Genomic DNA, 26106 nt, shown 5'->3' with positions numbered 1-26106 from the left:
CCTTGGCCACCCCTTCATACCTATAAATAACCAATGCATTGTCTTCCAAATAGACACTTAAACCTTTGTGCAAGTTTCTACGCAAGTTCTAAGCCCAAGTTCCGATTAACAAGTGCAAGTTCAAGTTCCATAAAGTTTCTATCTAAAATCAAAGAAGTTTCTGACCAGGTAAGTGGGCTTTTCCTTTCGAGTGTAGCTGCAGAATATGTTTACATTTCATTATTTTATATTGCAAATCATTTCTTTTTATTCCAAGATGCACTATTATAACTCAAGTTAGATGTGGTAAAGAAAATTTTCGAAAATATGATAAGATATGACAAGTTATATCCCTGATGTGGTGGGTAATAATAACTGATATATGGTCCTAATGTGGTGGGTAATAATAACTGTTATATGGCCTCACCCCTTAGAGGAATTACATATAAGGGACTGATCAATAAAGGAAATTTCCAAAAACTTAATAAGATATGACAAGTTATGGCCCTGATGCGGTGGGTAATAATAACAAATATATGGCATATCCCTTAAAAGAATTACATATAGTGGACTGATCAGTAGTACCATAGAAAACAAGATGATTAACAGTGCTATGTTTTCGATTAAGTTATGTTTCTGTCATGAATTCTTAATGTCTTGCTATGTTTTCGATTAAGATATGTTTCTATCATGAATTCTGAATGTCTTGCTAAAAGTATATGTTTTTGATTAAGTATTATTTCTATCATGTTTCATGAAATATGTTTTCATCATGAATTCCGAATGTCTTTCTATGTTTTGTATTCTGTCATGTTATGTTCGATCCATCCCACTTACTGAGTGTTTTCCCAAGCACTCAACCCCCCTTACTTCCATCCCTAGATAAAGATGAGTAACAAGTCGAGGAGGAGGAGCAAGAGATGTTTTGGGGCTGGTAATGAAGTCGTGTCCAAGTGATTGGCCCGTTTAGTTCATGTTATCTTTCTTTGTACGCTTTCGCTTTTGGATTGTAAAGATAATATTTTCATTATATTATTACTGGTTTGGTATGCACTTTATGAGGCTTGTTGTTTTCGAGTATTTATATTGGTGTGCAAAGTCAGTGTCATGCGCCTAGGTTATGGGGCATGACAGCCGATGTCTTATCCTGGCCTGTGTATTGATGTCATATCTCGTCCTACATGACGAGGTCGCATCCAGTTTCAATCCACCGCATTCGGCTCCGCGTCATCAGATCCAGCTCTCCAGCCTGTTCTGAGTTATCTGCTCTTCTGGGTCACAACAATTCGAGCAACATCTCGATCAGCTTATCGATCTTCCCGAGGGTGCCCCCCTGGGCCAAGGTACGTTCTCCATTCATATTCTATAAGCATTTCATTATTATACGTCTTAATCTATTACTTATATATTAGTTGGATCTACCTCAAGCATCGAGGTACCAGAGACCGGGGCGACCCGATTGTTGGTTGCAGGTAGCGTTGACCATAGGACTTCTAATAACTTGGTCAACATAGAAGTAATCTCAGCATACCCCTCCTCCGGGACATCGCAATTCGGTCAACATTCCATCCACCTCACCCGGTGGTCTGTCTGACTCATATTCCGGGCAGGATCAAATTTGGCGCTGTCTGTGGGAATCTTCTCTACCTATTCTGGAACATGAAGATGGACAACTTCGGGAGGTTCTCTGCCATTATCGCAATCCCGGAGGATACTGATGAACATATTATCTTCTCCCTTTGCTCCAAGGTATTCGGGAGTCAAGGGATTGAGTTGGAGTTTCAGCTGGCCGACAGGTTAGTTTTTCCATTATATTTTTTCCTCGACTCCACGGGTATTTGGGAGTCAAGGGACCGAGACAAATCCTCAACCGGTTGGCATGGCTCCACCATCAGGTACGTTACGGGCTCTACTCTCTTTTTACAATTATAAGATCTACTATATCTCCCTGATAAGAGAGTAAGATCCTAGTCCCTTGATCAAAAACTAGTGCCCTAGATATTTGATCGAATATTAGGGGCCCAACTCCCCGATTAGACATTAAGGTCATAGCTCCCCGATCAGACACTAGGGACAGCTTCCTGATCAAAGACTCGCAGTACAGCTTCCTGATCAGGATCTAGGGGCCTCGCTCTTTGATTACAGGCTAGGGACCTTACTCTCCGATCAGGAATTAGGGGCCCAGCTCCCCGATCAGGTGTGCTACTGGCTCTATACCCTCCACCCATGGGGCTCTACACCCTATTACTACTATATTCTCTACACTCTTCGCCTATGGGGTTTTGCAACCTCTGACGTCTACAGGCTTTGCACCCTCCACCCACGTCACTCTGCTTCCTTCTATTGCTATGGGCTCTGCTCCCTTATATTGTTGTGAGCTTCACTTCCTTTGATGGTCAAGGCTTAGATCATTCACTCCCTGACTCCGCGGTCATTTGGGAGTCAAGGGATTGGCACTACTTCTATCCTCGACTTCACGGGTATTAGGAGTTGAGGGATCGAGTCAGATCCTCAACCGGTCGACACCACTTCATGATCAGGTATGACAATGGCTCTGCTCCCTTATATTGCTACAGACTCCACTTCTATGGACTTCAGGGCTTAACCTCCCTCGTTCGGGTTTAAGCTATCACCACCGGTCTCGGACTGGAGTATCTCCACTGGTCTCGGACCAGAGTATCACCACCGGTCTTGAACCGGAGTATCTCCACTAGTCTCGGACCAGAGTATCACCATCGGTCTTAGACCGGAGTATTGCAAATGACCTTTCGATCGGTGTTCTAGACTCTCGCCCCAATGCGAGTTATAAGCGAGTCTGCTCTCGTGACCAACGACCTCCCGGTCGCCATTCCAGACTCTCATCCTAGTGCGAGTTATAAGTAAGCCTACTCTCGCAAACAACGACTGCCCGGTCGGTGTTCCAGACTCTCAGCCCAGTGCGAATAATAAGCAAGCATGCTCTCATGACCAATGACCTCTCGGTCGGCTTTCCTGACTCTCGCCCCAGCTTGAGTTATAAGCGAGCATGATCTCGCGACCAATGACCTCCCGGTCGACATTCCAGACTCTCGCCCCATCGCGAGTTATAAGCAAGCATGCTCTCATGAACAACGACCTCTCGGTCGGCATTCCTGACTCTCGTCCTAGCGCGAGTTATATGCGATCATGCTCTCATGACTAATGACCTCTCGGTCGGCTTTCCAGACTCTCGCCCCACCGCGAGTTATAAGCGAGCATGCTCTCGTGACCAACGACCTCTCGATCGACTTTCCGGACTCTCACTCTAGCACGAGTTATAAGCGAGAATACTCTCGCGACCAACAACCTCTCAGTCAGAGTTTCAGACTCTCACCCCACCACGAGTTATAAGCGAGTATGCTTTATGACCAAGGACCACTTGGTCGGTGTTCCAAATTCTCACCCAGTGCGAGTTATAAAAGAGCATACTTTCACGACCAATGACCTCTCGGACGACATTCCAGACTCTCATCTTAGTGCGAGTTATAAGCGAGCATGCTCTCACGACCAATGACCTCCCGGTTGGCTCTCCAAACTCTCGTCCCAATGCGAGTTATAGTCGAGCATAGCTCTCGCGACCAATGATCTCTCAATCGGGCACAATGACTAGTTAGTCAAGTTTTTCTCCTCTGCTCGGTACTCACTATTCACGTTTCACTCGCTGCTCTGCTTAACACTTGTCGCTCAATTATCACTCGTCCCACTCGCCGCTAGGCTCACAGGGTTTGCATACACTCAGCTCCCCGACTTTGCCCTTCTTGCATTCACCTTCAATCTCATGGGCTTCACACATATTCGGTGCAGTGACATTGTGCCTTTCGATCCCTTGGGATCTACGTCTAACTCAGCATGCCAAGCACATATGCTTCACACCTACTCGACACCCTTGCGGTCATCCAGTCACATTTTTTGATCGATTGATCATGGTTTACTGTTGCTCAGCCAACATTTTCTTGGTCGTGGTTTACTGTTGCTCGATTGATATTTTCTCGGTCGTGGTTTACTATCGCTCGATCAACATTTTCTCAGTCATGGTTTACTGTCACTCAGTCGACATTTTCTCAATCATGGTTTACTGTCGCTCGGTCGACATTTTCTCGATCGTGGTTTACTGTTGCTCGATCGATATTTTCTCGATCGTGGTTTACTGTCTCTTGGTCGACATTTTCTCGATCGTACGCTTAACACTGCTCTCTCATCATCTTTAATTTCCATCTGCTCAGTGTTCTCCTGATTGCCCGGTAGGCATTATCTTGGTCGTCCATTCGGTATTTTTTGGGTCACTCGATCGACATCTTCGTAGCCGCTCAATCAGTATTGTTTGGCCATTCACTCGACCACTCACTAGTACTACTCGGCCACTCACCCAACATTCTCTTGGATGATTGATCGACTTTCTCTTGGATGCCCGGTCGACATTCTTTTGGTCATCTAGTCAGCATCTTCATAGTCGCTCAATTAGTATCACCCGGTCGTTCTCTTGGCTACTCGCTTTATTCTGGTTGGATTATCGCTCAATGTTTCTCTCGGTTGCATGCTCGACATTGCTCGCCTATTGTCTTTCCACCTGCTCATTGTACTCTCGATTGCTCGATAGCCATTTTTTGATCGTTCGACCGTGGTTTACTATCGCTCTGTTTTCCTAGTCGCGCGCTCGACACCGCTCACCCGTCGCCTTTCCACTCACCTGGTGTTCCCTCGAGAGCTTGGTCCACATTTCTTCATCTCCCACTCGACACTATTTGGTATGTTGCTTTGTTCTGTTTATACACACACTCGACATTCTTTTATTTGCTGGGCATCCATTGGGTACCATTCAACCGTTCGATCGCATTCTCTCGGTCAGTTTTCTGGACTCTCGCACGAGATCAAGTTATAAGCGAGCAAGGCTCTCATGGCCAATGACCTCTCGGTCAGGCACAATGACTAGTCAACTGTGCTCTCTCCCTGATCATGTTCTGGTCTTATTCGATCGAAAAGACTTTAGATATCTCCATAATTGCATGATATTGTCCACTTTGGGCCTAAGTCTTCATGGTTTTGCTCTTGGGCTCTCCCCAAAAGGCCTCATGCCAATGGAGATATCTTTCTCTTATAAACCCATGATCTTTCCCATATCTTTTCAATGTGGAACTATGTTTGCAACCTTCCAACCCCAATAATCCCCCCCTCTCCACACTGGTAGTCTGAGTGCTGCATCCAGTTCTACCTACTTCTCTCTCAGTCCGCCGGTGGCCAAGTGCCGCCACCCCTTTCCCCTCATAGCCCTTACAGCCATGCCCGGTAGGGATTTGGTGTCTGTTGTCCCCTAGCATGAATCCAGCTACTATAGTTGTAGTTGTCGATCTGATCGTAATCCATCTCCACTATGTTCCGGCCTTCGAGCCAAGGCTATATACTGATCTTCGCATCGTTGTCGTATTCCGGATTGTGTGCTTTATGTCTAGCCTGCATATCATTGTCATATCCCGGCCTGTGCGCCGCTATTATCTCCTATCCTGTGTGCTGATGCCTTATCCCGGCATGCGTGTCGATGTCATATCCCAGCCTGCGTACCAAGGTCGCAACCGGTTTCGTGCCACCGTGTTCGGCTCCTTGTCGAAAGATCCAGCTCTTTAGCCTGTTCAGAGTTATCTGCTCTTTCAGGTTACGACAATTCGAGCAGCAACCTGATCAACTTGTTGTTAGCAATTCGAATCGCAAAAACCGCTTTTGCGTTGCGGAAACCTCGAAGTCTTGCCACGGATCCATGCAAAGATAAATAAAAATTCATGTACATGTTTGTTTATCCTAGATCTACCTTAGATCCACATGATAAGAGTGTTACCCTTATCGCGATGCCCTTCGCTTATTCCGCTCGTTCAAACGGTTGCCGGATCTCGTAGAGTGTCGAGTGTACACTCCTCTACACGTATCCACACCGACAAAAGGTGGAGAAAAACCACTTAGAGTGTGCTAGCACCCTTGAATGGTTTCGGCAATGGAGGAGAGGGAGAGAACAAGAGAAGAGAGGAGGAAGAAGAAGAAGTTACAACAAGCACAAATGCTTGCACTAATGTGGTCGGCCACATAAAGGAGGGTTTTAAACCTCCATGTAATACCAAGAGTCATGGCTCTTGGTCTTCCTCATGAGGTGGCACACTATGATGTGGAACACCATCATTGGCTGGCCCATGCCAAGTCACAAATGAGGTGGCATTTGGTCAAGTCAAACTTGACCCTTCATCTTCCCTCTCAAGTCAAGTCAAACTTAACCTCTTATCTCCCTTGGCTGATCAAATTTAACCTTTGATTCAAATCAATTTAATTTAATGAATCACTATTCATTGGTTTAAATTGATTCAATGAATCATAATTTAAATTAGACTCATTCGACACATGAATCAAATTGAGTCCAACTCAATTAGTCTAATTTGGATTACTCTTAATCCAATTTGGTTCATCACAAGAACCTAATCCTCTTGGTCCATCATATGAACCTAATCTCCATCTAACTGCCCTTTGTGTGTGGCCCTATAGGTTCTTGTAACGTTGGCAATGCTCCTAAACCCATTTAGAAACATAAGTAATGAGCGGTATCTAGCAACACATCATTACTACCCAAGTTACAAGAATGTTGAGATCCAACATTACCATTGTGACTACTAATTGTGACTCTCACAATATATGACAATGTCCTTCTATCCTAGATATCTAAATTGATCAATTGAGGCATAAACTGTGTCATCCTCTAATCAATTTATGTCTTGAACTCCAAGTAGACTCACTCTAATCAAATAAGTTCAATATCTCATATTGACTCATTTGGGCATGGTCATGCGCTTAGTGGCCTCACTCTATAAAAAATCATGATATCACTCCCGTCATATAGGAGGGATAGATCCCTTCTACATCACTCACATCACTCCGTATAATTTGTTACATACCCAGTAATTGCCTTTATAGTCCACTCATTTACGGGTGACGTTGACGAAGCCAAAGTATGCAACTCCTTATGTAAGGAACCATGGTGACTTCAGGTCCAAGGACTGATAGTCATACTAATAGTCACATGAGAAAGTATATGACACTCATATAATGATCCATGATACTTTCTCATAACGGGTCATTCAGTATACATTCTCTAATGCACACCCATGTGTCAACTTGATATCTAATATCCATGACTTGTGAGATCAAGTCATCGAGTTGACCTACATCCTAGTCTCATCGCATTAACATTGTCCCTGAATGTTAATACTTGACTAGGAATTATTAAGAGTAGTATTCTCTATATCATCTCACTATCAATTCAAACAATCGATTGATATAGATAAGAACCTTCTACTTAAGGACGCTATTATACTTAGTTATTTGGCACCAATACAAGTAAGTATAATAACCATAAATAAATACCTTTATAAATATATAGGAATATGATACATCGAGTCCATACAACAATCATCATATGATTGGCTCTAGGGCTCTCACTAACAATCTCCCACTAGCACTAGTATCAATCAATGTAGGCTCTAACACTCAATGACCTAGTCTGACCATCATGCTTTCTCTGTGCCAAAGCCTTGGTTAAGGGATCAACGACGTTAGCCTCTATGGGTACTCACAGCACCACCATTCAAGCAAAAACACAAACCCAGACTGCAATCTATAATCATCCTGGTCAATTTGGAAGTTGGCATCACTGTAACCCTTTACAGCCAGCTCGTCATCACCTCCAAATATCAAGAAATATTCTTTAGTCCTTCTCAAGTAATTAAGAATATTCTTGACCGCTATCCAGTGACGCCCATCTGGATCTGACTGGTATCTGCTCGTCATGCTCAAAGCATACGAAACATCAGGACGAGTACATAGTATGGCGCACATGATAGATCCTATGGCTGAAGCATAAGGGATCTATTCCATGAGGTCTCTCTCCTCTCTAGAAGAGGGACTTTAAGTCTTTGAAAGACTCACACCATGTGACATCGGCAGAAATCCTTTCTTGAAATTCTGCATGGCAAACCGTAGTAATATCGTGTCAATATATGTACTTTGACTTAGGTCAAGCAATCTCTTAGATCTATCTCTATAGATCTCTATGCCGAGAATACAGGCTGCTTCAGCTAAGTCCTTCATTAAGGAACAATTCCCCAGCCAAGTCTTTACAGACTACAGCAAAGGGATGTCATTTCCAATGAGTAGGTGGATCAACCAAAGCCCATACTTGGTTGGTGTACATGGATTCCTTCTCGGAACTCATGGCCTCTAGCCATTTCTCAAAATCTGGTCTCATCACAGCTTCCTGATAGGAGGTAGGCTCATTCTCAACGAGCATAACGTCGTCATGGTCAGACAAGAGAAAAGAGTATCTCTCAGGCTGACAACGTATCCTGTCAGACCTGCGAAGAGGTAGGTCTACTTGAACTTGTTGTTGTTCCTCAACTCCTTGCCCAACAATCTCATCATCCACAACATTTTGTGGTTCCAGTTCAACTTCCATCAAGGCTTCAGTGCTATGGTCCATATCTTGAACTTCTTCAAGATCAAACGTACTCCCACTAGTTTTTCTAGAAACAAAGTCCTTTTTCTAGAAATACCCCAATCTTAGCCACAAACACTTTGTGGTGACTGGGAATGTAGAAGTAATATCCCTTCGTTTCCTTGGGATATCCTATAAAATAGCATTTATCGGATTTGGGTCCCAGTTTGTCCGAGACTTGACGTCGAACGTAAGCCTCACAACCCCAAATCCTCATAAAAGATATATGAGCATCTCTCTCAGTCCATATCCTATATAGTGTCTTTATCACAGCTTTGGATGGAACACGGTTAAGTGTGAAGGCTGCTGTGTCTAGAGCATATCCCCAAAAAGATATAGGAAGATCTGTGTGACTCATCATAGATCATACCATATCTAATAGGGTACAATTCCTCCTTTCGGATACACCATTCCACTGTGGTGTTCTAAGAGAAGTGAGTTGGGATAGAATCTCACACTCAGCTAGATAGTCACGAAACTCATGGCTAAGGTATTCACCACCTCGATCTGATCGAAGTATTTTAATACTCTTGCCTAGCTGGTTTTGTACTTCATTCTTGAATTCTTTAAACTTTTCAAAGGATTGTGACTTATGTGTCATCAGATACACATAACCATATCTATTGAAGTCATCAATAAATGTAATGAAGTACCTATAACCACCTCTGGCAGTGACATTGAAAGGGCCACATACATCACTATGTATAAGTCCTAACAAGTCAGTTGCTCTTTCGCTTGTTAGGATGTATACTAAAATCCTAGCTTTTGGTATAAAAATTTATCTAGAAATAAGAATCACATTGGTCAAATATCTACATTTATGATAAATGTAGTTGTTCAATTAATTTATATTGTAGATAACATGGTGTGTGGTGTCACACACAAAGGATCATGTTATCAGTACCTTATAAATTATAAACAGTAGCTCATGACCAAGATGGAAAGGAACAAACCATTGGAAGGTCGTAGTGTAATTAGGTATTAGTTTATCTTAACTATATAATTACACTAGTACACTTAGAGTGTATTGAGTAGGACCATTAGAGGTCGTTTCTTTATACTGACTTAATAAAGGAACAAAGACCTCAGTTATTATGGAAGTGTGTGCTCTTAATCCTAATATAATAACAAGCACATATATTTGATATTTATTTCTTTAATTTATCAATGGGTGAGATTTAGTTCGATAAATCAATAAGCCCGATAAGTTGGGAAATGATATCACTTATAGTGTGTGTTGTTGATTATAGAAGGAAACTGTGTCCTAGTAATCTAGGTTGACAATGTCCCCAAGAGGAGCTCATAAAGATTGTCATGTTAAACCCTGCAGGTGGACTTAGTCCGACATGATGATGAAGTTGAGTGGTACTACTCTTGGAGCTAGATATTAATTAAGTGAGGTGTCAATAACATACTTAATTAGTGGACATTTGTCATCTTAAACATAGGGAGACTAACACACTCATAATAAGAAGGAGCCCAAAAATATAATTTGGGATTGGTGCGGTAGTTCAATAATAGTTCTCTAGTGGAATGAATTATTATTGATAAAATTAAGTTGTGTGTTCGGGGCGAACACGGGATGCTTAATTTTATCGGGAGACCAAAACCAATTTCTCCTCTCGGTCCCTATCGTAGCCTCTTGTATATAGAGATTTATACCCACCACACACCCACCTTCTTACCCATCCAATGGGGTCGGCCAAGCTAGCTTGGAACCCAAGCTAGGGCCAGGCAAGACCAAATGGTTGAGCCAAGTTGGTGGCCGGCCAAAGCTTGGGTCCCAAGCTTAGGTGGCCGGCCACTAGAATATTAAAAAGGATTTTTATTAAAATTATTTCTTATGTGGATGTTTTAAAAGAGAGCTTAAAAATTAAAAATTTCCTTTTATAGTTTTCTACAAAATATTTAGAGAAGAGATTAATCTCTTTCCTTATTTGTAGATTAAAAGGATGGTTTTAATTTTTGGTAAAAACTTTCCTTATTTATAAATCATCTACATGTTTAAAAGAGAGTTTAAAATTTGAAATCTTTCCTTATTTGTTGATTAAAAGGTGGATTTTAAATTTTAAGAAAACTTTCCTTTTTAACCATGTTCATGATTTAAAAGAGAATTTAAAAATTAAATATTCTCTTTTATAAGTTTCTACAAAAGATTAAGAAAATATTTGATATCTTTCCTTATTTGTAGATTAAAAGAGATTTTAATTTTTAGAGATAACTTTCTTTTTATCCACATGTTTAAAAGAAAGATTTTAATTTATTAAATTTCTTTTTTATAAACCAATCATGAAGGGATAAAAATTATTAGAGAAATTTTATTTTTAAAATTTCCGGAAACAAATTAGGAAGGTTTTAATTCTTGATTGAATTAAATTTCCTTTGCTTAGATTATTGTGGCCGGCCATGTTGATTAATAAAAGAGAAATTGATTTTATATCAATTAAATTTATTTTTCATGACAAAGGAATTAAGGAAGTTTTTATTAAAATTTCCTTATTTGCCAAGACCAAAGATTATAAAAGAGGGGGAAGAGGTGCCTTCATGACAAGAACTCTATTCTATTTTCTCCCTCTTTTTCTTCCTTGGTGTGGCCGGCCATCCTCTCCTCCCCTCTTCTCTTTGATGGCCGAACCTCATCCTTCTTGTGGAGATTCATATGGTGGCCGGATCAAGTTTAGAGAAGAAGAAGAAGGAGAGAAAGAAATCTTTGTTTCTAGCATCCCTTGGAGCATGGTGGTGGTGGCCGAACCTCTTCATCCTAAGAGAGGTTTTGATTGCCGACCCTTGCAAAGAAGAAGAAGGTGCCTTGGTGGTTCTCGTCTCGGAAGATCATTGCCCACACAACGTCAGGGATTAGAAGAGGAATACGGTAGAAGATCAAGAGTTCATTATCTACTAAGTAAGGTATAACTAATATAGTTTTCCGCATCATGTTAGTTTTATCTCCATGTAAAAATACCAAATACAAGAGGCATACGATTCTAGTATTTCGAATTAGTTTTCGATATTGTGTTCTTTTGTTTTTCTTTTCCTTATGATTTGATTGTTCTTTTAGGTTGACCTAAAGTTATTTAAGGAAATTAAATATTAGCTTTTCTTAAAAGACTTTGTCTAGGCGGTGGTGGTTGTTCTCATATCCAAGAAAGCCATGTGCCTCGCCATGCAGTCCTGGAAGCCAATTTTGGAAATTAATATTTAATGGAATTAATAACCTAGGTGATTTGGATCGAACGTGTTAAATTCCGCAGGAGATCCAAGTCTAAACCTAAAAGAACAAATAGATTAAACCTTGGATCAAACGTGTTAAGTTTCGCAGGCGATCCAAGTTTTAATTTAAAAGAACACATGGTAGCTAGGAAAAGGTTCAGACCTTTGTACAAAATTTTTGTACAGTGGAACCATTAGGTTTTCCGAGTATCAACCAACAATTGGTATCAGAGCTAGGGTTTTGCCTCTGTGTATTTGGTATTAGTTTAATTATGCACATGTCATACATAATTTAGGCAGGTTAATAGTAAGATGTGCTAACTTTGTGGATGCAGGATCCAACTATTATGGCTTATAGATATTGTGTATGTGGTTGGACCCTTGGACATGTCAAGGGCATTTTATTGTATGTGCATGATTGTATTATAAAATACAGCAGGAGCTGTATTTAGTTTTATTAGGATTTTATTTTTTTGATCTAGATACATGTACATTCCTTCGAGGAATATAGGATCGAAAAATGTAAAATTCTATTTATGTCGCGGATCGAATCTTGCAAGGCGTGGAACCTTTTGAGGATCAGAGGCGCAGCGGAACAAGGAGCAAGATGGATGTGACAACTAGACCCGGTGGCGGTGGCCAAAGATGGCAACAGCTAGGGTTGGCGACACACGGAGGACAGCAATAGATAAAAGCCATAATAGTTGAAAATTAGTTTTTCTATTTATTGCTTTTTATGTTGTGTTGTGTGTGCTTGTTAGTATGCATGCTAAGTAGGCTAGCATAGTCAAAAATTCCTCACTTTAAATAAATAAGTGGGAGAGAGATTTAATTTTAAATAAATTCCACGGTCTCCATTACTGGTTTATATGTGATGCAACAAGCTTGCGCGTTGGCTCTGAGTGCCTTCCTCCATATCGGATGAGCTTGTTTGCGGATCACTAGCTTAAACTTCCATTTTGGATGACTATAGAAAGTTAATTAAGAGCGTGTGATCTTCCCCATCGGAAGGGGCGCAATCTTATTAATGGACTTAGTGTCAAGTAATGGTATACACTTAGGCACGCCTAATAGTATCCTCCCCATCAGAGTCACTGCTATTATTTGTGTGACCGAAGAAATCCAACTATTAATTTGTCAAATAAATAGGTTGACAAGATAATAAAATTAAAAACCCCACTTACAAATGTTTGATTTTGTATACGTCCACACTATCGTGGCATACAAAATTCACGGTGTTTGAGGTAATTTTATTTGTCATAAAGATTTATTGACAAGATAATTAATGGGTAAACCCCTCCTCTTACAAATGTTTAATTTTGTATACGTCCACACTATCGTGGCATGCAAAATTCACGGTGTTTGAAGTGTTGGTGAATTTAAATAATATTGTTTGAGGAATCAATGTTATTTTAAAATTCAAAAGTTTTGACCAAATATTTGATCAAAGGCAGATCAACTATTAATTTTATTCGTCATAAAGTAAAATTGATGAGATAATAAAATTAATGGATAAAATCTCCTCTTTGTTTTTGTATACGTCCACACTATCGTGACATACAAAATTCATGGGAATTTTAAGGAGTTGATCTTGACCAAATATTTTTGTGACTCTTAGGATTAAAAATATTTGTCAATTCCCTAGTTGTTATACTATAGAAAAGACTTAGTAGCCCCAATTGTAATGATTGGAAATAGGACTTGAACATTAAGGTAGACTGTCTTCTTAGAACTAAGAACAATATAGGTGTATTTAATTCATTAGTTGAAACATGTCTAGTGGTGTTATCTACCAGAACCTGGAGTGTAGATACAGATGTCATTAATCATGTCTGTAATTCATTGTAGGGTTCCAGGAAACCCGACAACTAAATGAAAATTAAAACACCGTCCACATGGGCACTACTGCAAAAATAGCAGCTGTTGTAGTGGGAGAAGTTTATTCTCTAATAGGAATAAAATATGGATTATTATAAATTATCTTTACATACTAAGTTTAGAAAGAACCTGATTTCAGTTTCTAAATTATTATAGAATAGATATTGTGTCTATTTTGATAACAAAGTTGTTATCAAGAAAAATAGGGAAGTTATCTATTCTGGTATGTTGGTTGACAAATTATAATCCAATAACTCCCACGATGCAATAAATGGAAATTAGTAACACATCTTCTAACTTTAAGAGAAAGCAACCTTCGGAAATGAACCAATTATATTTTTGGCATCTAAGGCTAGGTTATATTAACTTGAGTAGGATTCATTGGTAGCTGATGAACTTTTGGGTTCATTAGTAGTAGAAATCTTTCCAACCTGCGAGTCTTACTTGGAAGGAAAAATAACCAAGAAGCTTTTAAGTCTAAGGGGTATAGAGCCAAAGATATATTGAATTAGGTTCATTCTGATTTATGTGATCCTATGACTATCCAGTCAAGAGGTAGTATCAAATATTTCATCTATTTTATAGACAACTATTCAAGATACAAATATATTTACTTAATGTGCCGCAAGACTAAGTGCTTTGATTAGTTCAAAGAGTACAAGGCTGATGCGGAGAAACGTTAAAGTAAAAGTATCAAGTCACTATGGTAAGATCGTAGTGGCAAGTACCTCTTGGGATAATTTAGGAGTTACTTATCAAAAGCAGGGATTCACTCCCAACTAACTGCACCTGGTACACCCCAACAGAATGGTGTAGTAGAAAGAAGGTATATGACTCTTATGGAAATAATTAGATTGATGATGAGTTATTCAGAAAATTACCAAGTTCATTTTAAGGATATACTCTGGAAAATAAAGTGAACATAGTACCTTCCAAAGTCAGAACTCTCTACTCATATAGAATTGCTGAATAGGCGTAAGCCTATTTTGAAGCATATTCGGATTTGGGTAGTCCAGCACATATGCTGAAGAGAGACAATGAAAAGCTGGATAGGAATTCACTTATTTATAGGTTATCATAGAGAAATGAAAGTAGGTTTATAGTCTTAAAAATCAGAAGGTCATTGTTAGCATCAATGACTGATTTTTAGAGGACTATATAATGAACCATAAGCCCATAAGTAAATTTGTTCTTAATAAAAGACACATCTAATCTAGTACCAACTGTACAAGATGAAATATCACAAGAAACTGCAACACGTATCATAATTGATACACAATTATAGATAGTGCATCATCGTAGTGGGAGGGTTGTCAAACAACCTAAAAGATTCATGTTTTGGGAGAGTCTTTTGGACTTGATCCCAAATGAACATGAGCCTGATCCCGGACATATGATGAAGCACTCCAAGATAAAGATGCAGCATCTTGGCAAAGAGCAATGAATATAGAATTAGAATATATGTATTCTAATAAAATCTGGAAGCTTGTAGAACCACCAGATGGTGTAAAAGCCATTCGGTGAAAAAAAGTCTACAATAGGAAAAGATTGATAGACAAAAAGGTAGAAACTTTCAAAGCAAGACTTGATGAAAAAGGAAACTTTTTCACTGGTAGCCATGCTTAAGTCTATCCGAATTCTTTTATCTATTTGGCAAGTGGATGTCAAGACAGCATCCCTTAAATGGAAGTCTTGAAGAAAGCATCCATATAAAGCAACCAGAAGAGTTCATTGCAAAGGGCAAAGAGCATCTTGTATGCAAGCTCAATCAGTCTATGGACTGAGGCAAAGCTTCAAGGTCTTGGAACATCCAGTTTATCAAAGTAATCCAGACCTATGGATTTATTAAGTAACCGGATAAGTCTTGTGTATACAAAAAGTGTGATGGAAACGTGGTGGTATTTCTTGTACTACACGTAGATAACATTTTTGGTAGTTGGAAACAATATCAAAGTGTTGTCAAAAGTAAGGGTATGGTTGTCCAAACAATTCGATATGAAGGACTAGGGAGAATGTATATATTCTTGGGATCAAAGTAATAAGGGATCACAAGAAAAGAATATTTTACTTATCCCAAGCTTCATATATCGAAAAAAATCCTTGCTCGTTTTAAGCATGCAGAACTCCAAGAAAGATTTCTTACCTATTGGGCTTGGAGTAGCTTTATCTAAAGAGATGTCTTCGAAGACATCAAAGGAGATAGAGGAAATGAAGGCAGATCTTTATGCTTCGGCTATCGCAAGCCTAATGTATGCTATACACGAGATCAGAAATCTGTTTTGCCAAGGGCATAGTTAGCAGATATCAAAGTAACCCTTGACAAGGACATTGGACTGCAGTAAAGCATATATTGAAGTACCTTAGAGGCACTAGAAATTATATGCTAGCTTACAAGGCAGTTGATTTGGTCCCTGTAGGTTGCACGGATTTTGACTTCCAATCGGATAAGGACAATAGTAAGTCAACCTCGGGGTTTTGTGTTTACTTTAGGAGGTAAAGTCATAACTATGGAAGAGTGATAAGCATAGGTGTTTTTCTAAACTCCACCATAGAAGCTGAGTATATGGCAAGCCTCTGAGGTAGCCATAAAAGATGAATGACTCAATAACCTCAAGATAGACTTAGATATGATTTCTGGTTTGTCCAAAGATTATTACAATTTATTGCAATAATAGTGGTGCCGTAGTAAACTTGAAGAAACCATGAGTCTATAAGGCAAATAAACACAATAGAGTGCAAGTACCACCCAATACGAGAAATCGTATAAACGAGGAGAAGTTGTTGCTGTCTAGATTGCATCAGATGATGACCTATAGATCTTTTCACTAAGGTCCTTAAGGCAAGAGCTTTTGATGGGCATGTTGAAGGGTTGAGAATCAGATGTATGGCAGCAGATATAGCAGCTTAGTCTTTTAGTATAAGTGGGAGATTGTTAGGATGTATACTAAAAGCCTAGCTTTTGGTATAAACATTTATCTAGAAATAAGAATCACATTGGTCAAATGTCTACATTTATGATAAATGTAGTTGTTCAATTAATTTATATTGTAGATAACATGGTGTGTGGTGTCACACACAGAGGATCAGGTTATCAGTACCTTATAAATTATAAACAGTAGCTTACGACCAAGATGGAAAGGAACAAACCATTGGAAGGTCGTAGTGTAATTAGGTATTAGTTTATCTTAACTATATAATTACACTAGTACACTTAGAGTGTATTGAGTAGGACCATTAGAGGTCGTTTATTTATACTGACTTTATAAAGGAACAAAACCCTCAATTATTATGGAAGTGTGTGCTCTTAATCCTAATATAATAACAAGCACATATATTTGATATTTATTTCTTTAATTTATCAATGGGTGAGATTTAGTTCGATAAATCAATAAGCCCGATAAGTTGGGAAATGATATCAGTTATAGTGTGTGTTGTTGATTATAGAAGGAAACTGTGTCCTAGTAATCTAGGTTGAGAATGTCCCCAAGAGGAGCTCATAAGGATTGTCATGTTAAACCCTGCAGGTGGACTTAGTCCGACATGACGATAAGGTTGAGTGGTACTACTCTTGGACTAAGATATTAATTAAATGAGTTGTCAGTAACTCACTTGATTAGTGGACATTCGACATCTTAAACACAGGGAGACTAACACACTCATAATAAGAAGGAGCCCAAAAATATAATTTGGGATTGGTGCGGTAGTTCAATAATAGTTCTCTAGTGGAATGAATTATTATTGATAAAATTAAATTGTATGTTCGGGGCGAACACGGGATGCTTAATTTTATCGGGAGGCCAAAATCAATTTCTCCTCTCGGTCCCTATCGAAGCCTCTTGTATATAGAGATTTATACCCACCACATACCCACCTTCTTACCCATCCAATGGGGTCGGCCAAGCTAGCTTGGAACCCAAGCTAGGGCCGGCCAAGACCAAATGGTTGAGCTAAGTTGGTGGTCGGCCACTAGAATATTAAAAAGGATTTTTAATAAAATTATTTCTTATGTGGATGTTTTAAAAGAGAATTTAAAATTAAAAATTCTCTTTTATAGTTTTCTACAAAAGATTTAGAGAAGAGATTAATCTCTTTCCTTATTTGTAGATTAAAAGGATGGTTTTAATTTTTGGTAAAAACTTTCCTTATTTATAAATCATCTACATGTTTAAAAGAGAGTTTAAAATTTAAAATCTTTCCTTATTTGTTGATTAAAAGGTGGATTTTAAATTTTAAGAAAACTTTCCTTTTAAACCATGTTCATGATTTAAAAGAGAGTTTAAAAATTAAATATTCTCTTTTATAAGTTTCTACAAAAGATTAAGAAAAGATTTGATATCTTTCCTTATTTGTAGATTAAAAGAGATTTTAATTTTTAGAGATAACTTTCTTTTTATCCACATGTTTAAAAGAAAGATTTTAATTTATTAAATTTCTTTTTTATAAACCAATCATGAAGGGATAAAAATTATTAGAGAAATTTTATTTTTAAAATTTCCGGAAACAAATTAGGAAGGTTTTAATTCTTGATTGAATTAAATTTCCTTTGCTTAGATTATTGTGGCCGGCCATGTTGATTAATAAAAGATAAAGTGATTTTATATCAATTAAATTTATTTTTCATGGAAAAGGAATTAAGGAAGTTTTTATTAAAATTTCCTTATTTGTCAAGACCAAGGATTATAAAAGAGGGGGAAGAGGTGCCTTCATGACAAGAACTCTATTCTATTTTCTCCCTCTTTTTCTTCCTTGGTGTGGCTGGCCATCCTCTCCTCCCCTCTTCTCTTTGATGGCCGAACCTCATCCTTCTTGTGGAGATTCATATGTTGGCTGGATCAAGTTTAGAGAAGAAGAAGAAGAAGGAGAGAAAGAAAGCTTTGTTTCTAGCATCCCTTGGAGCATGGTGGTGGTGGCCGAACCTCTTCATCCTAGGAGAGGTTTTGATGGCCGAACCTTGCAAAGAAGAAGAAGGTGCCTTGGTGGTTCTCGTCTCGGAAGATCGTTGCCCACACAACATCCGGGATTAGAAGAGGAATACGGTAGAAGATCAAGAGGTCATTATCTACTAAGTAAGGTATAACTAATATAGTTTTCCGCATCATGTTAGTTTTATCTCCATGTAAAAATACCAAATACAAGAGGCATGCGATTCTAGTATTTCGAATTAGTTTTCGATATTGTGTTCTTTTGTTTTTCTTTTCCTTGTGATTTGATTGTTCTTTTTGGTTGACCTAAAGCTATTTAAGGAAATTAAATATTAGCTTTCCTTAAAAGGCTTTGTCTAGGCGGTGGTGATTGTTCTCATATCCAAGAAGGCCATGTGCCTCGCCTTGCAGTCTTGGAAGCCAATTTTGGAAATTAATATTTAATGGAATTAATAACCTAGGTGATTTGGATCGAACGTGTTAAATTCCGCAGGAAATCCAAGTCTAAACCTAAAAGAACAAATAGATTAAACCTTGGATCAAACGTGTTAAGTTCCGCAGGCGATCCAAGTTTTAATTTAAAAGAACACATGGTAGCTAGGAAAAGGTTCAGACATTTGTACAAAATTTTTGTACAGTGGAACCATTAGGTTTTCCGAGTAGCAACCAATATCGCTGTGTCCACTAAAGGGAGTCTTGGTCATCTTGCCTAGTAGGCATGACTCACATGTCTTATATGATTCAAAATCAAATGAGTCCTGCTAACCATCTTTATAGAACTGGGATAAGTGATTCTCATTTATATGTCCTAAGCGATAATGTCAGAGATAGGTTCGGTTTATTTCATTTGACTTGAACCTTTTGGTACTTATGTTATAGATGGGGTTCTCTAAGTCTAGAATATAGAGTCCGTTCATCAGAGGTGCACTACAATATAACATATCATTTAAATAAATGGAACAACATTTATTATTTATTATAAATGGAAAACCTTTCTTGTCTAAACAAGAAACTAAAATGATGTTCTTTGTGAGAACAGGCACATAACAACATTCATCTAATTCTAGTACAAGCCCAGAGGGCAGAGATAGAAAGTAAGTTCCTACAGCAACAGCAGCAACCCGTGCTCCATTGTCTACTCGTAGGTCCACCTCGCCCTTCATCAATGCCCTGCTATTTCTCAGCGCCAGTACATTATTACAAATATGAGAAGCACATCCGGTATCTAATACCCATGATGAAGAAATAGAGAGATTAACTTCTATAACATAAATACCTGAAGTAGAAATCTCATTTCTCTTCTTCTTAAGATCTTCCAGGTATCCTTTGCAGTTCCTCTTCCAGTGCCCGGTCTGACCACAGCGGAAGCAGGTAGCATCCTTGGCAACCCCTCATTTAGGTTTCATTACCTTGCCTTTGCCCTTGGGTTAGGACTTTCCCTTACCTTTAGGCTTGCCCTTGCTTTTATGCCTTTGCACCATCAAAATGGAGTTGGGCTTTACCTTCTTAAGGTTGAGCTCAGCAGTTCACAACATGCTTAGTAGCTCATGCAGTGGCTTATCAATTTCGTTCATGTTGGAATTCATGACAAATTGACCGTAACTTTCTGGCAAGGATTGCAAGATCAAGTCAATGGTCAGTTCTTGGCCAAGTGGGAATCCCAACCTATGTAGGTTCTCTATGTACCCAATCATCTTGAGTACATATGGACCTACGGGAGTCCCATCTTGCATCTTGCACTGAAACAGTGCCTTTGAGATCTCGAATCTCTCGTTCCTTGATTGTCCTTGATATAGTTGACGAAGATGTTCAACCATATCATAAGCTTTCATCAACTCGTGTTTCTTCTGAAGCTCAGAGTTCATGGTTGCGGGCATGAGGAATGATACATCTAATACATCATCTTGATACTTCTTATAAGCATCCTGGTCAGCTCGCGTGGCAGTGGCAGGAGATGCCTCCGGAATGGGCTGCTCCAGGACGTACAGTTTTCTTTCTTGTGTGAGAATGATTCTCAGATTCCTGTACCAGTCTAGGAAATTAGCTCCATTGAGCTTTTCCTAGTCAAGGACAGAACATAGGGAGAAAGTATTCGTGCTTGTCAACATGGCAATCTACAACATAAATAAAGCAGAAAGTAAATATCATATTCTACTTACCATTTAATTAGGTCTTTAACTAAATGATGCTCCCACTGAATTATAGGTCTTTTGTATAATCAAGTCATGGATGTGGTCAAACTACACTACTAGATTCAGACCAATTAGCTATAATTCTCGCGGGACAAGATCCACATCATACTACGCCTTGAGTTAGCTTTGGCTAAATCGCCTAAGACTTAGTATGATCGGTAGATAACTAATTATCAATTACATCTCTATGCAACTCTTGTTTCTTCCAACCGTTGGAAAATGCCTATAGTTTTACCCGATCCAATTGAGCTAACTAGTTATACTCAATCTAATTGAGTTTGTACTCACCCAAGCTTTGATAGGCGGGACCAAGATGATAGGATCGAGTAGCGCGATAGAGGGGGGGTGAATATCGCTTCTTTTTAAAACTATTCTTTTCTTTTTAAGTCAGAATCGTGCAGCGGAAAATAAGAAAGGAGACACAATCGTTTACTTCGTTCGGAGCCTAGCTCGACTCCTACTCGAAGGCCCGCGGTCCTTGACCGCACCGATGGGTAAAACACTATAATCCTTCTTTCCGAACTCCTCGGAAAGAAGTGAATCGTATAAGTACAGATATATAAGATAGTAACACTTCTACTATCTTACAGAATTAAAGTGCAGTACAAAAATAAAGCTATACCGACAATTGCAGAATTTAAGTCTTAGCTCGGTCGGCAATTCGATGAAGTCGCTTGCAAATTTGATGAAGACTTGTAGCGTGGACAGATTGCAAACGAGCACAAGAGTTTATCAGAAAAGTTATTTTCGCCTCTGTCTTCGAGCCTGGTTTTATAGGAGTGCTGAGGGTTCGGTCGACCGATCCCCTGTTCGGTCGACCGAACCAGCTTTGATCACCTCCAGCTGGCAATCTGACGCTGGCTCGTAATTGTGCTTTAATTTGCCTTCAATGGTTCAGTCGACCGAATCCTTTTATCGATCGACCGAACAAGGTTTTTCCTTGTTCGCTGAAATCTGCCAAGATCACCCTTTAATGCTGATTAAATGTTGATTGGATCGGTCGACCGATCCTCTTGTTCGGTCGACCAATCAGCCCTTCTTTCCTTTGCTTGCTGATTCGGTGCTAATGAACTAGCTTGCTGAGTCAACAGGTTCGGTCGACCGATCTTACTTTTTGGTCGACCGACCAAGCTTTGACCGGACTCTGGCTCAGTTCTGATCTGGACTGACTTCTGTGCTGATCTTACTTGGTTCGGTCGACCGGTCCTCTGGTTCGGTCGACCGATCCGCCTAGACCTGCAAATCAGTGTTAGAGCAACAAAACACCCTGCAACACAGATGTTAGCATAACAGTATAATAATGCATGAGTAATAAAAGAACAGTAGAACTGTTCTTGATCTCAAGTTGGAAACCTTCCCGGTTTCTTCAGTTGGATCAGTGACCTAAGGTTGTTCCCTCCGGGAACCCGACCTCTTTGTCGCTCCTCCAGTTGTTTACCTCAACTTACTTGCCAAACATGCTCCTCCAGATATGTTTGGACTTTTGCCTGCTCAGTGTCTGATCGCCTGATCCACTAAGACTTTTCCTGTAATACTACATTAGCCAACAGCAATAATAGTAAGGTTATTGCTGTTGGAGTTCACTCCTCCAAGACTTTTCGTTACCTAAGGTTACCACCCCTAGGATTTTCTCCACTTGGCTTCACTTACCAAGACTCAGTATTCGGCTACTCAGGGATCAAGTCCTCCAGACCTATCCACCTGGCTTCCACGACATACCGAGATTTCCCTTTCCTAGCCTACAACTAGGACTCAGTATTCGGCTACCCAGGGATTAAGTCCTCCAGACCTATCCACCTGACTTCCACGATATACCAAGATTTCCCTCCCTGCCTAGCCTCCAACTAGGACTTCCCTTGCCTAGCCTACAACTAGGACTTCCCTAGATCAAGCTCTATACTTAAGCATACTTAAACATATTTGTCTGACAGTAAAACCTTGGAGGTCGATTGCACCAACAATCTCCCCATTTTTGATGTTTGACAAATATGTTTAAGTTAGGTCAATTCAAAAAGATTTTGATTTCTAACTTAAACCCTTCTTCTCCCCCTTTTGTCATACAACAAAAAGAACTCTTCATAAATGGCTTTAATTGCTAAGGATTCCTAAGTTTTGCACCAACAATGATGGAATACTTTTAAATATTGTCAGGATATGCCTAAGGTATTCCCTCACCCATTTGATGTATAATAGAGTTTTCAAAAATGAGTCATAGAGATTTTGAAAAAGCCTTATTCCATTAAAAAATTGAGTAAATTTGCATTATCTTTTTCAAAGTAATTTTGAAAAATGCACTAAGTAAAATCTCTCAAGAATATGTTTCAAAAAGTATTCCAAGACATAAAGTATTTTTGCAAAAACATGATATAGAAGTTTTAATGCTTGCAAAAAAAAAAATCTTAGAATTTATTTAAAAAAAATACTTTTCTTATGCACTAAGTCTTTTTTTTTTTTATTTGAAAAGAATATTTCAAAGTATAAAACATAAAGTTGTAGAGGAATTTTCAAAGTATTTTTCAAGCTATGATTTTTCAAAAAGTATGAGTTTGAAAAATATGATTTTGAAAAGATAATGCTTGAAGAATAATTTTGTAATAATAATTTTTGTTAACAAAAAATTGATTAAGAGATTTAAGATTAAAAAAAATTTATCAAGCAATTTTCAAAGAGTGTTTTGAAACATTTTCAAAATATATTTTCAGAAAATATGTCCTACAATCAAGTCTCTCCACCTTAACTAGACACTATTTTTAGATATCCTTGTTACCCACAAGGAAGACTTTTTAGATATGGTTTCTTCAGTTGGATCAGTGACCTAAGGTTGTTCCCTCCGGGAACCCGACCTCACTGTCGCTCCTCCAGTTGTTTACCTCAACTTACCTGCCAAACATGCTCCTCCAGACATGTTTGGACTTTTGCCTGCTCAGTGTCTGATCGCCTGATCCACTAAGACTTTTCCTGCAATACTACATTAGTCAACAGCAATAATAGTAATATAGAAAACAATGATAAAACTAAACCTAGATTTACCGAGATCCACTGGTCCGGTCGACCGCGCGCGGTCGACCGGAAACCATCCGATCAACCCTGCTTGGAGTTCACTCCTCCAAGACTTCTCGTTACCTAAGGTTACCACCCCTAGGATTTTCTCCACTTGGCTTCACTTACCAAGACTCAGTATTCGGCTACCCAGGGATCAAGTCCTCCAGACCTATCCACCTGGCTTCCACGACATACTGAGATTTCTCTTTCCTAGCCTACAACTAGGACTCAGTATTCGGCTACCCAGGGATTAAGTCCTCCAGACCTATTATAACGACCACCCTTCTTACTACTACTACTCTCTAAGGATGACCGTTACTTAACTACTAACTCTACTTAACCGGTATGATTAAAAATCACATGGAAACCCTACCGAAAAATTTCGGTAGAGTCTCCCCTATACCGGTGACCTTAAACTGACATACATAACATAATATACACAGCCACAGGCGGCTGGAACACATATCAAACACACAAAAGGAATAACATCACCACGCAGTTTAATGAAATCAAATCACGCAAGTAATGAATAGCGGAAACAAAATAAAAACATACAATTAACTAACAGCGGAAGACTAAATGACTCATCTAATACATTCTTAATAAATGGCAATCTTAATAAATTCTTAAACTAAGTCCCAAGGTTTCCATAGTCCTGGCATCACACACCATCCGCGCCACTTTGTCGCCTTCCTTGCTAAATCTTTTCTTTTCCTTTATCTGCAGTAAGAGGAAGTGTAGTCTATAAGCAAAATTTGCTTAGTAAGCGCTATCTAACTCACAAAATCATGAATGTGCATGTATACGAAAAGAACTAGAAACTATATGCTCTAAAAAGAAATAAAGCATAAACATAACTGCTCATGTCAAACTAATAGCAAAGAAAAGCTAAGGAATCTACTCATGTAATTCTAATAGTTAATCATGCTACTCATCTAATAGGTAAACATGAAAACTACTCATCTACTAGATAAACATGGTAGAATAAAGAACTAAACTTACTGATTTTTAGAACTATATGAATCTTATTTCATTTGTTCTAAACTTAATCTTTAATACTTTATGTTTATGTAAAACTCATTTTACTTGTTCAAAAACTTATACTTATAATACTTCAAAATATTAATCAACTTCTTCTTGGGCCCAGGCTTAGTACCATCTTATGCGCGTTCCCTAATAGGTTGGGGTAGCGAGCCACCAATCCTAAAAGAGCATACCTCGGTCTACTAGGGCCAAGACCTCAGAATTGGACACCTGGATTTGTTTAACGACAACCTCGGAAGTCGGGTACTAGCCTCTTCTTAAAAGTAAAATACTTATAATCTTAATTACTTCTTCTTTAAATGCCTTGACATTTTAATAGACACCTTGTGTGCCAAAATCCCTAAAGTCTTGACTTTGGGATCTACTTAAGGCCTCGGCCTTTTCTTTCTTTTCTTTATCTTTCTTATACTTTTCTTTATCTTTCTTATACTTTTCTTAAACCCAAAATACTGTTAAGGTATCTTTCGTATGCATCTATGAATGAAACTAACTATGTAACACATAATCATGCATAGAATACAAAAGAAATCTGCACATACAATAGTTATCAAAAATCTGCACTAATACTTAACAGAAATCTGCATACTAGCTCAATAAAAATCTGCATACTAGCTTAACAAAATCTGCACTTGCTTAACAGAAATCTGCATACTAGCTTAATAAAAATCTGCATACTAACTTAACAGAAGTCTACATACTAAGCTTATCTAAAATCTGCATACTAAGCTTAACAAAATCTGCATACTAAGCTTATCAAAACTCTGCATACTAAGCTTATCTAAAATCTGCACTGCTAAAGAACTAAATACTTAAAGAAAAGTCTGCACTTAATGGAGAAAACTGTACTAAAATTCTGCACCTCAAAGAGATCTAAACTGCACTAAAATTCTATACTACAAGAAGATCTAAACTTCATTAAAACTTCCAAATTTATTTCAATTATTTTGGTTTCCCCACTCATCTAGTATCAACGACTGCTTTCTAAACTTTCTGTTTCAACATCAACATAATCCATTTATAATTAGAAGAATATTTATTCCAATTTATTAGTATGAATAAATACCAACATCTCTTCATCCAATTGTTGGAAGAAAATTGTTAACTTCTCTTAATTACCTTAGCTATCCAAATCGTACATATGTATTTTGAACCGTTCAAAAAGTAATAGCGATAACTTCAATACTTACACTCCTAAAATCTTCTGTAACCTTAATGTTATGAATAACTCTTTCCTCAATGCTATATTTTGAAAGTGTTAATTAAATAATCTGAAAATAAAGTTCCCATCCAAGCTAAGCAT

The 26106-nt window shown here is 38.6% G+C and overlaps 1 pseudogene; it reads left to right on the top strand.

The window, feature by feature from the left end:
- The first annotated feature begins 1160 nt into the window (after positions 1–1160).
- LOC122054887 overlaps positions 1161–26106 on the top strand; it is a 40109-nt pseudogene continuing 15163 nt past the window's right edge.

Source organism: Zingiber officinale, chromosome 3B (genome assembly GCF_018446385.1).
Source record: "Zingiber officinale cultivar Zhangliang chromosome 3B, Zo_v1.1, whole genome shotgun sequence".
Classification (NCBI taxonomy): Eukaryota; Viridiplantae; Streptophyta; class Magnoliopsida; order Zingiberales; family Zingiberaceae; genus Zingiber; species Zingiber officinale.
The sequence above is the reverse complement of the archived record's forward strand: the minus strand, read 5'-3'. Positions and strand labels throughout refer to the sequence as shown.